This window comes from Eptatretus burgeri, chromosome 2 (assembly GCF_056783735.1).
Source record: "Eptatretus burgeri isolate ZD-2024b chromosome 2, Ebu_testis_v1, whole genome shotgun sequence".
Taxonomy (NCBI): Eukaryota; Metazoa; Chordata; class Myxini; order Myxiniformes; family Myxinidae; genus Eptatretus; species Eptatretus burgeri.
The window spans coordinates 89,929,511-89,943,540 of record NC_140962.1 but is presented as its reverse complement, the minus strand read 5'-3'; the positions used below and the strand labels follow the sequence as shown (position 1 = coordinate 89,943,540).

The 14,030-nt window shown below is 41.6% G+C and overlaps 1 protein-coding gene across 33 annotated transcripts in view; it reads right to left on the bottom strand.

The window, feature by feature from the left end:
* The window catches only part of LOC147032534 (uncharacterized), a 166,928-nt gene that overhangs the window by 41,498 nt on the left and 111,400 nt on the right, over nucleotides 1-14,030 (bottom strand). For 2 of the 33 annotated variants that reach the window (XR_015055216.1, XR_015055219.1), the window contains one exon: nucleotides 13,862-13,951. The exons of 30 other annotated variants lie outside the window; for them this stretch is intronic. The gene's annotated coding sequence lies outside the window, so the exon portion shown is untranslated. The remainder of the gene's footprint in view (nucleotides 1-13,861; nucleotides 13,952-14,030) is intronic. One more of the 33 variants, XR_015055217.1, reaches the window with a different exon arrangement.

Genomic DNA, 14,030 nt, shown 5'->3' with positions numbered 1-14,030 from the left:
CTGGCCCCCACACTTATCAGCACTTGTATGGACTGGATTTTAGGGAGGATGTCGGAGAGATCAAGCTGCGGTGCATCATCTGGGAATGTCAAGATCTCGGACCTTGATTTTGTAGATAATGCAGTCATCTTTGCAGAGACTTTAGACATCCTTTTGGGGGCCCTCGAGGTGCTGAAAGAGGAGTCGGAGCCGCTGGGATTACGGGTTTCTTGGGTCAAAACTAAGATCCAGGCTTTCGGTGACATCTTGGATGCTGCTGTCCTGTCTGTGTCTGTTTGTGGTGAGGATGTTGAGGTCGTGGAGAGATTCACTTACCTTTGCAGTGATATTCATGTCTCTGCTGGCTGTGAGTCAGAGGTCAATCGACGTTTGGGTCGGGCCTGGGGAGTCATGGATTCCCTGGATCATGGGGTGTGGCGCTGCCGGTACCTGTGCGGGAGGACGAAAGTCCGAGTCTTCACGTCCATGGTACTTCCAGTCTTGCTCTATGGATGCGAGACTTGGACTCTGACCAAGGATCTGAGACGGAGACTTAATTCCTTTGGTACCAGGTCTCTTCGGAGAATCCTTGGCTATCGCTGGTCGGATTTTGTGTCCAACGAGCGGTTGCTGAGAGAGACTCGGATGAGATTTGTTACCTGCATAGTCCGTGAGCGTCAGTTGCGACTGTATGGACATGTGGCTCGTTTTCCTGACGCTGATCCTGCTCACCAGATTCTCTCAGCGAGGGAGTCTCATGAGTGGAGGAGGCCAGTGGGCCGACCACATTCCTCGTGGTTGCAGCAGGTTGACCATCATCTCAAGGAGATGGGGATGGGCCTGGCATCTGCCTGGGGGATGGCCAGACGGAGGCCCCTGGAGTACCGGCGGAAAGTGGACGCAGCGACGCGCTGTTCTGGCACATGCTCCCATACCTGACCTGACCTGACAGTGAGGTGTTTTTCATAACATGGTGGTGAGGTATTTTTAAAAATGTGGTGGTGAGGTATTTTTAATAGCGTGGTGGTGAGGTATTTTTAATAACCTGGCGGTGAAGTGTTTTTAATAACGTGACAGTGAGGTGTTTTTAATAATGTGGTGGTGAGGTATTTTTAATAATGTGGTGTGAGCTGTTCTTAATAATGTAATAATGTGATGGTGAGGTATTCTTAAGTTGGTGGTGAAGTGTTTTTCATAACATGGCAGTAAGGTATTTTTAATAACATGGCGGTGAGGTGTTTTAATAACATGGCGGTGAGGTGTATTTAATGACATGGCAGTGAGATGTTTCTAATAACATGGCGGTGATGTGTTTTTAATGACATGGCAGTGAGATGTTTCTAATAACATGGCGGTGAGGTGTTTTTAAAAACATGGCAGTGAGATGTTTTTAATAACGTGGTGGTGAGGTATTTTTTAAAATGTGGTGGTGAGGTATTTTTAATGACATGGCGGTGAGGTTGTTTTTAATAACGTGGCAGTAAGGTGTTTTTAATAACGTGGTGGTGAGATGTTTCTCATAACATGGCGGTGAGGTGTTTTTAATAACATAGCAGTGAGATGTTTTTAATAACATGGTGGTAAGGTGTTTTTAATAATGTGATATTGAGGTTTTTAAATAACGTGGTGGTGAGGTGTTTTTAATAACGTGGTGATGAGGTTTTTAAAAAATCACTTGGGGGTTTGGTGTTTTTAATAAAGTGGCCGTGAGGTGTTTTAAATAACGTGGAACTGAGGTGTTTTAATAACGTGGCACTGAGGTGTTTTTAATAAAGTGGCCATGAGGTGTTTTTAATAACGTGGCACTGAGGTGTTTTTAATAAAGTGGCCGTGAGGTGTTTTTAATAAAGTGGCCGTGAGGTGTTTTTAATAACGTGGCACTGAGGTGTTTTAAATAACGTGGCACTGAGGTGTTTTAAATAACATGGTATTGAGATGTTTTTAATAACATGGCAGTGACGTTTTTTTAATGACATGGCGGTGAGGTGTTTTTAGTCACGTGGGGGTGAGGTGTTTTAAATACCATGGAACTGAGGTGTTTTTAATAACACGGCTGTGAGATGTTTTTTATAACGTGGCCGTGCGGTGTTTTAAATAACATGGCATTGAGATGTTTTCAATAGCGTGGCCGTGAGGTGTTTTTAATAACATGGCGGTGAGGTGTTTTTAATAACGTGATATTGAGGTTTTAAATCACGTGACGGTGAGGTGTTTTTAATAACGTGGTGATGAGGTCTTTTAAAAATCACGTGAGGGTGAGGTTTTTTAATAAAGTGGCCATGAGGTGTTTTAAATAACGTGGCACTGAGGTGTTTTTAATAAAGTGGCCGTGAGGTGTTTTTAATAACGTGGCACTGAGATGTTTTTAATAACGTGGCGGTGAGGTGTTTTTATTAACGTGGTGGTGAGGTATTTTTAATAATGTGGTGGTGAGGTGTTTTTAATGACATGGTGATGAGGTTGTTTTTAATAATGGGGCGGTGAGGTGTTTTTAATAACGTGACAGTGAGGTGTTTTTAATAACGTGACAGAGGTGTTTTTAAAAACATGGTGGTGAGGTATTTTTAATAATGTGGTGGTGAGGTATTTTTAATAACGTGGTGGTGAGGTATTTTTAATAACCTGGCGGTGAATTGTTTTTAATAACGTGGCTCTGAAGTGTTTTTAATAACGTGACAGTGAGGTGTTTTTAATAACGTGGTGGTGAGGTATTTTTAATAATGTGGTGGTGAGGTGTTCTTAATAATTTGGTGGTGAGGTATTCTTAAGTTGGCGGTGAAGTGTTTTTCATAACATGGCAGTAAGGTATTCTTAATAACATGGCGGTGAGGTGTTTTAATAACATGGCGGTGAGGTGTTTTTAATGACATGGCAGTGAGATGTTTCTAATAACATGTGGGTGAGGTGTTTTTAATAACATGGCAGTGAGATGTTTTTAATAACATGGCGGTGAGGTGTTTTTAATAATGTGATATTGAGGTTTTTTAAATAACGTGGTGGTGAGGTGTTTTTAATAACGTGGTGATGAGGTTTTTAAAAAATCACGTGGGGTGAGGTGTTTTTAATAACGTGGCACTGAGGTGTTTTTAATAAAGTGGCAGTGAGGTGTTTTAAATAACGTTGCACTGAGGTGTTTTAAATAACATGGCATTGAGATGTTTTTAATGGCATGGCCGTGAGGTGTTTTTAATAACATGGCAGTGACGTTTTTTTAATCACATGGCGGTGAGGTGTTTTTGTCACGTGGGGGTGAGGTGTTTTAAATACCGTGGAACTGAGGTGTTTTTAATAACACGGCAGTGAGATGTTTTTTATAACGTGGCCGTGAGGTGTTTTTAATAACATGGCAGTGACGTTTTTTAAATCAAATGGCGGTGAGGTGTTTTTAGTCACGTGGGGGTGAGGTATTTTAAATAACGTGGGACTGAGCTGTTTTAAATAACATGGCATTGAGATGTTTTCAATAGCGTGGCCGTGAGGTGTTTTTAATAACATGGCAGTGACGTTTTTTAAATCAAATGGCGGTGAGGTGTTTTTAGTCACGTGGGGGTGAGGTGTTTTAAATAACATGGCATTGAGATGTTTTTAATGGCATGGCCGTGAGGTGTTTTTAATAACATGGCAGTGACGTTTTTTTAATCACATGGCGGTCAGGTGTTTTTGTCACGTGGGGGTGAGGTGTTTTAAATACCGTGGAACTGAGGTGTTTTTAATAACACGGCAGTGAGATGTTTTTTATAACGTGGCCGTGAGGTGTTTTTAATAACATGGCAGTGACGTTTTTTAAATCAAATGGCGGTGAGGTGTTTTTAGTCACGTGGGGGTGAGGTGTTTTAAATAACGTGGGACTGAGCTGTTTTAAATAACATGGCATTGAGATGTTTTCAATAGCGTGGCCGTGAGGTGTTTTTAATAACATGGCGGTGAGGTGTTTTTAATAACATGGTGGTGAGGTATTTTTAATAACATGGTGGTGAGGTGTTTTTAATAACGTGACAGTGAGGTGTTTTTAATAACGTGACAGTGAGGTATTTTTAATAACATGGTGGTGAGGTATTTTTAATAACATGGTGGTGAGGTATTTTTAATAACATGGTGGTGAGGTGTTTTTAATAACGTGACAGTGAGGTGTTTTTAATAACGTGACAGTGAGGTGTTTTTAATAACGTGACAGTGACAGTAATCCCGCTGGGATTACGAGGAGTCTGAAGTGAAGGCCTGCTGGGCCGGTTAGTTTGAGCGGTTGTACCAGGCTGATCCCCCAGCTGTCGAGTTGGACGTCAAGGGTGTTACAATCCCTGTTGCTGACCCTCAAATCAACTGTGGTCCACCTTCGCTTGTGGAAACACGGGCTGCGGTGAATCAGTTGAAACGGGGAAAAGCTCCAGGGATCTGTGGCATCCATGCTGAACTTCTCAAGGCTGGTGGAAATGCTGCACTCGTGTCGTTGCATGCAGTTTTGTGCTCTGCCTGGAACACAGGCATCATCCCAACTGACTGGAAGAGGGGCCTTGTTGTCCCTCTCTGGAAAGGGAAGGGTGATCGCCAAGACTGCAACAACTACCGAGGGGTGACGCTGCTCTCAGTGCCCGGCAAGGTCTTTGCTCGGATAATTCTTGATAGGGTACGCCACCATCTGCTTGAGCACCAGCGTCCAGAGCAGTCAGGCTTTACACCAAAGAGGTCAACGATTGACCGTATCCTTGCCCTTCGTGTCCTCACCGAACGCAGTCGAGAGTTTCGGCAGGGGCTGCTTGCAGCCTATGTTGATCTCTGTAAAGCGTTCAATTCAGTGAATCGGGATGTCCTCTGGAGGAATCTTGGTCTTCGTGGGGTGCCACCAAAACTCATCGATCTGATGTCTGAAATCGACTCTGGTACTGAGAGTGCTGTGAAGTGTGGTGGTACCATCTCTGACTTATTTCCAGTTGTTACTGGAGTTCGTCAGGGGTGTGTACTGGCCCCCACACTTATCAGCACTTGTATGGACTGGATTTTAGGGAGGATGTCGGAGAGATCAAGCTGCGGTGCATCATCTGGGAATGTCAAGATCTCGGACCTTGATTTTGTAGATAATGCAGTCATCTTTGCAGAGACTTTAGACATCCTTTTGGGGGCCCTCGAGGTGCTGAAAGAGGAGTCGGAGCCGCTGGGATTACGGGTTTCTTGGGTCAAAACTAAGATCCAGGCTTTCGGTGACATCTTGGATGCTGCTGTCCTGTCTGTGTCTGTTTGTGGTGAGGATGTTGAGGTCGTGGAGAGATTCACTTACCTTTGCAGTGATATTCATGTCTCTGCTGGCTGTGAGTCAGAGGTCAATCGACGTTTGGGTCGGGCCTGGGGAGTCATGGATTCCCTGGATCATGGGGTGTGGCGCTGCCGGTACCTGTGCGGGAGGACGAAAGTCCGAGTCTTCACGTCCTTGGTACTTCCAGTCTTGCTCTATGGATGCGAGACTTGGACTCTGACCAAGGATCTGAGACGGAGACTTAATTCCTTTGGTACCAGGTCTCTTCGGAGAATCCTTGGCTATCGCTGGTCGGATTTTGTGTCCAACGAGCGGTTGCTGAGAGAGACTCGGATGAGATTTGTTACCTGCATAGTCCGTGAGCGTCAGTTGCGACTGTATGGACATGTGGCTCGTTTTCCTGACGCTGATCCTGCTCACCAGATTCTCTCAGCGAGGAGTCTCATGAGTGGAGGAGGCCAGTGGGCCGACCACATTCCTCGTGGTTGCAGCAGGTTGACCATCATCTCAAGGAGATGGGGATGGGCCTGGCATCTGCCTGGGGGATGGCCAGACGGAGGCCCCTGGAGTACCGGCGGAAAGTGGACGCAGCGACGCGCTGTTCTGGCACATGCTCCCATACCTGACCTGACCTGACAGTGAGGTGTTTTTCATAACATGGTGGTGAGGTATTTTTAAAAATGTGGTGGTGAGGTATTTTTAATAGCGTGGTGGTGAGGTATTTTTAATAACCTGGCGGTGAAGTGTTTTTAATAACGTGACAGTGAGGTGTTTTTAATAATGTGGTGGTGAGGTATTTTTAATAATGTGGTGTGAGCTGTTCTTAATAATGTAATAATGTGATGGTGAGGTATTCTTAAGTTGGTGGTGAAGTGTTTTTCATAACATGGCAGTAAGGTATTTTTAATAACATGGCGGTGAGGTGTTTTAATAACATGGCGGTGAGGTGTATTTAATGACATGGCAGTGAGATGTTTCTAATAACATGGCGGTGATGTGTTTTTAATGACATGGCAGTGAGATGTTTCTAATAACATGGCGGTGAGGTGTTTTTAAAAACATGGCAGTGAGATGTTTTTAATAACGTGGTGGTGAGGTATTTTTTAAAATGTGGTGGTGAGGTATTTTTAATGACATGGCGGTGAGGTTGTTTTTAATAACGTGGCAGTAAGGTGTTTTTAATAACGTGGTGGTGAGATGTTTCTCATAACATGGCAGTGAGGTGTTTTTAATAACATAGCAGTGAGATGTTTTTAATAACATGGTGGTAAGGTGTTTTTAATAATGTGATATTGAGGTTTTTAAATAACGTGGTGGTGAGGTGTTTTTAATAACGTGGTGATGAGGTTTTTAAAAAATCACTTGGGGGTTTGGTGTTTTTAATAAAGTGGCCGTGAGGTGTTTTAAATAACGTGGAACTGAGGTGTTTTAATAACGTGGCACTGAGGTGTTTTTAATAAAGTGGCCATGAGGTGTTTTTAATAACGTGGCACTGAGGTGTTTTTAATAAAGTGGCCGTGAGGTGTTTTTAATAAAGTGGCCGTGAGGTGTTTTTAATAACGTGGCACTGAGGTGTTTTAAATAACGTGGCACTGAGGTGTTTTAAATAACATGGTATTGAGATGTTTTTAATAACATGGCAGTGACGTTTTTTTAATGACATGGCGGTGAGGTGTTTTTAGTCACGTGGGGGTGAGGTGTTTTAAATACCATGGAACTGAGGTGTTTTTAATAACACGGCTGTGAGATGTTTTTTATAACGTGGCCGTGCGGTGTTTTAAATAACATGGCATTGAGATGTTTTCAATAGCGTGGCCGTGAGGTGTTTTTAATAACATGGCGGTGAGGTGTTTTTAATAACGTGATATTGAGGTTTTTTAAATCACGTGACGGTGAGGTGTTTTTAATAACGTGGTGATGAGGTCTTTTAAAAATCACGTGAGGGTGAGGTTTTTTAATAAAGTGGCCATGAGGTGTTTTAAATAACGTGGCACTGAGGTGTTTTTAATAAAGTGGCCGTGAGGTGTTTTTAATAACGTGGCACTGAGATGTTTTTAATAACGTGGCGGTGAGGTGTTTTTATTAACGTGGTGGTGAGGTATTTTTAATAATGTGGTGGTGAGGTGTTTTTAATGACATGGTGATGAGGTTGTTTTTAATAATGGGGCGGTGAGGTGTTTTTAATAACGTGACAGTGAGGTGTTTTTAATAATGTGACAGAGGTGTTTTTAAAAACATGGTGGTGAGGTATTTTTAATAATGTGGTGGTGAGGTATTTTTAATAACGTGGTGGTGAGGTATTTTTAATAACCTGGCGGTGAATTGTTTTTAATAACGTGGCTCTGAAGTGTTTTTAATAACGTGACAGTGAGGTGTTTTTAATAACGTGGTGGTGAGGTATTTTTAATAATGTGGTGGTGAGGTGTTCTTAATAATTTGGTGGTGAGGTATTCTTAAGTTGGCGGTGAAGTGTTTTTCATAACATGGCAGTAAGGTATTCTTAATAACATGGCGGTGAGGTGTTTTAATAACATGGCGGTGAGGTGTTTTTAATGACATGGCAGTGAGATGTTTCTAATAACATGTGGGTGAGGTGTTTTTAATAACATGGCAGTGAGATGTTTTTAATAACATGGCGGTGAGGTGTTTTTAATAATGTGATATTGAGGTTTTTTAAATAACGTGGTGGTGAGGTGTTTTTAATAACGTGGTGATGAGGTTTTTAAAAAATCACGTGGGGTGAGGTGTTTTTAATAACGTGGCACTGAGGTGTTTTTAATAAAGTGGCAGTGAGGTGTTTTAAATAACGTTGCACTGAGGTGTTTTAAATAACATGGCATTGAGATGTTTTTAATGGCATGGCCGTGAGGTGTTTTTAATAACATGGCAGTGACGTTTTTTTAATCACATGGCGGTGAGGTGTTTTTTGTCACGTGGGGGTGAGGTGTTTTAAATACCGTGGAACTGAGGTGTTTTTAATAACACGGCAGTGAGATGTTTTTTATAACGTGGCCGTGAGGTGTTTTTAATAACATGGCAGTGACGTTTTTTAAATCAAATGGCGGTGAGGTGTTTTTAGTCACGTGGGGGTGAGGTATTTTAAATAACGTGGGACTGAGCTGTTTTAAATAACATGGCATTGAGATGTTTTCAATAGCGTGGCCGTGAGGTGTTTTTAATAACATGGCAGTGACGTTTTTTAAATCAAATGGCGGTGAGGTGTTTTTAGTCACGTGGGGGTGAGGTGTTTTAAATAACATGGCATTGAGATGTTTTTAATGGCATGGCCGTGAGGTGTTTTTAATAACATGGCAGTGACGTTTTTTTAATCACATGGCGGTGAGGTGTTTTTGTCACGTGGGGGTGAGGTGTTTTAAATACCGTGGAACTGAGGTGTTTTTAATAACACGGCAGTGAGATGTTTTTTATAACGTGGCCGTGAGGTGTTTTTAATAACATGGCAGTGACGTTTTTTAAATCAAATGGCGGTGAGGTGTTTTTAGTCACGTGGGGGTGAGGTGTTTTAAATAACGTGGGACTGAGCTGTTTTAAATAACATGGCATTGAGATGTTTTCAATAGCGTGGCCGTGAGGTGTTTTTAATAACATGGCGGTGAGGTGTTTTTAATAACGTGATATTGAGGTTTTTAAATAACGTTGCGGTGAGGTGTTTTTAATAACGTGGTGATGAGGTTTTTTAAAAATCACGTGGGGGTGAGGTGATTTTAATAAAGTGGCCGTGAGGTGTTTTAAATAACGTGGCACTGAGGTGTTTTAATAACGTGGCACTGAGGTGTTTTCAATAAAGTGGCCGGGAGATGTTTTAAATAACGTGGCACTGAGGTGTTTTTAATAAAGTGGCACTGAGGTGTTTTAAATAACATGGCATTGAAATGTTTTTTATAACGTGGCCGTGAGGTGTTTTTAATAACATGGCAGTGACGTTTTTTAAATCAAATGGTGGTGAGGTGTTTTTAATCACATAGTGGTGAGGTGTTTTTAATAACATGGCAGTGAGTTGTTTTTACTAATGTTGCAGTGAGGTGTTTTTAATAGCGGGGTGTTGAGGTATTTTTCATAACATGGCTGTAAGTTTTTAAAATAATTTGGTGGTGAAGTTTTTTTCATAACATAGCAGTAAGGTATTTTTCATAACATGGCAGTGAGGTATATTTAATGATATGGCAGTGAGGTATTTTTTAAAAACTTGGCGAGGTATTTTTACTAATTTGACGGTGAAGTATTTTTAATAACATGGCAGTGAGGAATTTTTAATAACATAGCAGTGAGTAATTTTTAAAAACATGGCAGTGAGGTGTTTTTAATAACACAGCAGTGAAGTATTTCTAAAGACATGGCAGTGAGATATTTTTAAAAACTTGGCAGTGAGGTATTTGTACTAATTTGATGGTGAAATATTTTTAATAACATTGCAGTGAGGAATTTTTAATAACATGGCAGTGAGTAATTTTTAATAACATGGCAGTGAGGTGTTTTTCATAACACAGCAGTGAAGTATTTCTAAGGACATGGCAGTGAGGTATTTTTAAAAACTTGGCAGTGAGGTATTTGTACTAATTTGATGGTGAAGTATTTTTAATAACATTGCAGTGAGGAATTTTTAATAACACGGCAGTGAAGTATTTTTAATAACATGGCAGTGAGGTATTTTTAATAACATGGCACTGAGGTATTTTTTTAATAACATGGCACTGAGGTATTTTTTTAATAATATGCCACTGAGGTATTTTTCATAACATGACGGTGAGGTATTTTTAACAACATGGTGGTTAGGTGTTTTAAATAACTCGGCAGTGAAGTATTTTTAATAACATCGCAGTGAGGAATTTTTATTAACATGGCAGTGAGGTGTTTTAAACAACATGGCATTGAGGTGTTTTTCATAACATTGTGGTGAGGTATTTTTTCTTAATATGGTGGTGAGGTGTTTTAAAGAACATGGCAGTGAGGTGTTTTTAATGACATGGCAGTGAGGTGTTTTAATAACATGGCAGTGAGGTATTTTTTAATAACATGGCAGTGAGGAATTTTTAATAACATGGTGTTGAAGTGTTTTAAATAACATGGCAGTGAGGTTTTTTTAATAACATGGCACTGAGGTATTTTTAATAACATGGCACTGAGGTATTGTTCATAACATGACGATGAGGTATTTTTAACAACATGGTGGTAAGGAGTTTTAAATAACATGGCAGTGAGGTATTTTTAATAACATGGTGGAAAGGTGTTTTAAATAACATGGCAGTGAGGAATTTTCATTAATATAGCGGTGAGGTGTTTTAAACAACATGGCATTGAGTTATTATTTAATAACATGGCAGTGAGGTATTTTTAATAACATGGCAATGAGGTATTTTTTATAACATGGCAGTGAGGTATTTTCATTAACTTTGCAGTGAGGTATGTTTAATAACATGGCAGTGAGGAATTTTTATTAATATAGCGGTGAGGTGTTTTAAACAACATGGCATTGAGTTATTATTTAATAACATGGCAGTGAGGTATTTTTAATAACATGGCAATGAGGTATTTTTAATAACATGGTCGTGAGAAATTTTTATTAACATGGCGGTGAGGTATTTTAACAGCACGGCATTGAGGTATTTTTTAATAACATGGTGTTGAGGTACTTTTTCTTAACATGGTGTTGGGGGTATTTTAAATAACATGGCAGTGAGGTATTTTTAATAACATGGCAGTCAGGTATTTTTAATAACTTGGCAGTGAGGTCCATTTCGTAACATGGTGGTGAGGTATTTTTATTAATTTGGTGGTGAGGTGTTTTAAATAACACGGCATTGAGGTATTTTAATAACATCACAGTGAGGTATTTTTCATAACATCGCAGAAAGGTATTTTTCATAACATCGCAGTGAGGTATTTTCTATAACATGGCAGTGAGGAATTTTTAATAACATGGCAGCGAGGTGATTTAAACAACATGGCATTGAGGTATTTTTAATAACATGGTGGTGAGGTATTTTTTCTTAACATGGTGGTGAGGTGTTTTAAATAACACGGCATTGAAGTATTTTTTATAACATGGCAGTGAGGTATTTTCAATAACATAGCGGTGAGGTGTTTTAAACAACATGGCATTGAGGTATTATTTATTAACATGGCAGTGAGGTGGTTTAAACAACATGGCATTGAGGTATTTTTAATAACATGGTGGTGAGGTATTTTTTCTTAACATGGTGGTGAGGTGTTTTAAATAACATGGCATTGAAGTATTTTTTATAACATGGCAGTGAGGTATTTTCAATAACTTTGCAGTGAGGTATGTTTAATAACATGGCAGTGAGGAATTTTTATGAACATAGCGGTGAGGTGTTTTAAACAACATGGCATTGAGGTATTATTTAATAACATGGCATTGAGGTGTTTTTAATAACACGGCAGTGAGGTATTTTTAATAACATGGCAGTGAGGTATTTTTAATAACATGGCAGTAAGGTATTTTTAATAACATGGCAGTGAGGTGTTTTTAATAACACGGCAGTGAGGTATTTTTAATAACATGGTCATGAGAAATTTTTATTAACATGGGGGTGAGGTATTTTAACAACACGGCATTGAGGTATTTTTAATAACATGGTGGTGAGGTATTTTTTCTTAACATGGTGTTGGGGTATTTTTAATAACATGGCAGTGAGGTATGTTTAATAACATGGTGGTGAGGTATTTTTCTTAACATGGTGTTGGGATATTTTTAATAACATGGCATTGAGGTATTTTTAATAACATGGTGGTGAGGTATTTTTTCTTAACATGGTGTTGGGGTATTTTTAATAACATGGCAGTGAGGTATTTTTAATAACTTGGCAGTGAGGTCCGTAATAACCAGCATCCCAACTTGCTTCACCCCCTCGCTCACCAATCCTCACCACTTCAACCACAAACACCTCCTGCACATGGGAAAAATATCTCTGCTCCCCTTCTTACCTCTGCATTACTGCAATTCGCCACTATACAGAGGAGTGCTGCATGACTCAGGCTGTCCTCGGATTGTGTGATACGGGGTCGAGCAACGGATGTTAATAGCTCGAATGCATCTTGCCCGGGATGTCCCGGGTGAGTACACGAGATTGATACGACCCTCGTCCAGTCGCCAGAACATGGCTAGACAAGGGCGGTGAGAAGGGGTCATGGGAAGGGCAATCTGGGAGTTTGGTGCGTGGCCCGGGTGTGCATTTTGGGTCATGAGAGAGGGCCCCTGGGTGGTGGGTGTGCATTGCTATTCAGCATTCAGACAGCACTCGGAGCACGTTCAGAGCCAAGGTGTCGGCTCATACCCTATGTTGAGTTTGAAGCTCCAGGCCGTGTCGAGCTGGATAGGTGAATGAGACTGTTTCCGGCCCTGGGAGCCTGGCAGGGCATGTCGCCCTGTCGCCTAGGGCCACTGTCGCCCAATAGAGAAGCAGGATTTGGGTCACAGCACGTTGCTTTCGGGTCGTCACCCCACCCTTCGCCTGGGGCTTAGAGAAGGCGGAACGTGGAGCTGCTCGCTCTCTTCTTTGCTCCGTTCTTCTCTGCTCCTTTTGGCACTTCATTGGCTGCTCTTCACTGTCTCTCCCCTTCGCTAGCTCTCCGCTTGCTGTTGGTGTGCGACTGTGGGACGTGCTCCTTCTTGAGGACCAATGCGGAGCGCACGTTGCCATGAGCCCCGGCAAAGTGACGAAGCAGGAGATAACGTGCCACATCTCGAGGTGGGAACACTCGGCAGAGCGTCCCATGGAGGTACATGTTACACTAACAGACCTATACACGACTAGGTTAAAGATATTTTGCCTCATGGATCTTCTCTCTTTCTCTTTCCATCCCTTTATCCAGTCTCCTTTGGACGCACAAAAGAGCATCATTACTGACTCTCAATCCCATTTTCCTCTGGCATGACACTGCACCCCCCATATTGCACTACACCACACCTCTCACTCTCAAACCTTAGACACCAGTATTCCTCTCTCCTACCTCTCACTAGGCATACAGGGTTGCGTTGGTCTGCCGATAATGCCAGGTATTATGAGGCCGTTTATCCTCATCTTCTCTTTTTCTCTCTGGGCTGGCTATATCTAATCTTCATCAGATTTGTGTGTTTGTATGTGATGGTGCCTGTCCTACTTTAAGTTAAGATTGTAGAAGTTCCAACAGGATAAGCCTGCTCTGTGTCCTCTTTTGTAATATTGCTTGCCTTTTGCCACACCCCACAAATTCCTTGCTATCCTTTGCTGTACATACCAATAAACCCAATTCACTGTGCCACATACTTTTCCTCCCCATTGTAAATAAATGCTTGTGTAGAGATGTTCCCAGCTCCTTTTCATCTTTTCCTTCATTAGTCCGGAATGGTTCGTACTGTATGTTCTTGGCAGTTACACTCAGCTGCATCTGATCTGTTAAGGTGATCTGCTTTGAGCAAGACATACAGAGGGCGTGTTCCCCGGTAATTAAACTATGTGACCTTTAGGTAAACGGTATCAGACAGAGGACCCTAAGTCACGTGGTCGAGTTATTGGCATTCAAGGTCGATTTGTGACCCGCTGCATCACAAAGTTATTCGTGTGTGGTGGCCTGTGATTCCGGAGAGTCCGGTGGGAACCCAAGGTAGCTCACCTCTCGTGGTCTTCCTCGCCCCCGACCCCGGGTCTGCAACAATATGTATATTTTAATCAGGTGACCCAGGCTCTGAGGATCTTGGAATAGCTTCAACATAAAGAAGGAGAAGGGCACTCAGTGGAGCATGTACTTCCGCCACGTAATGCCTGATCCAGGAGAACATATC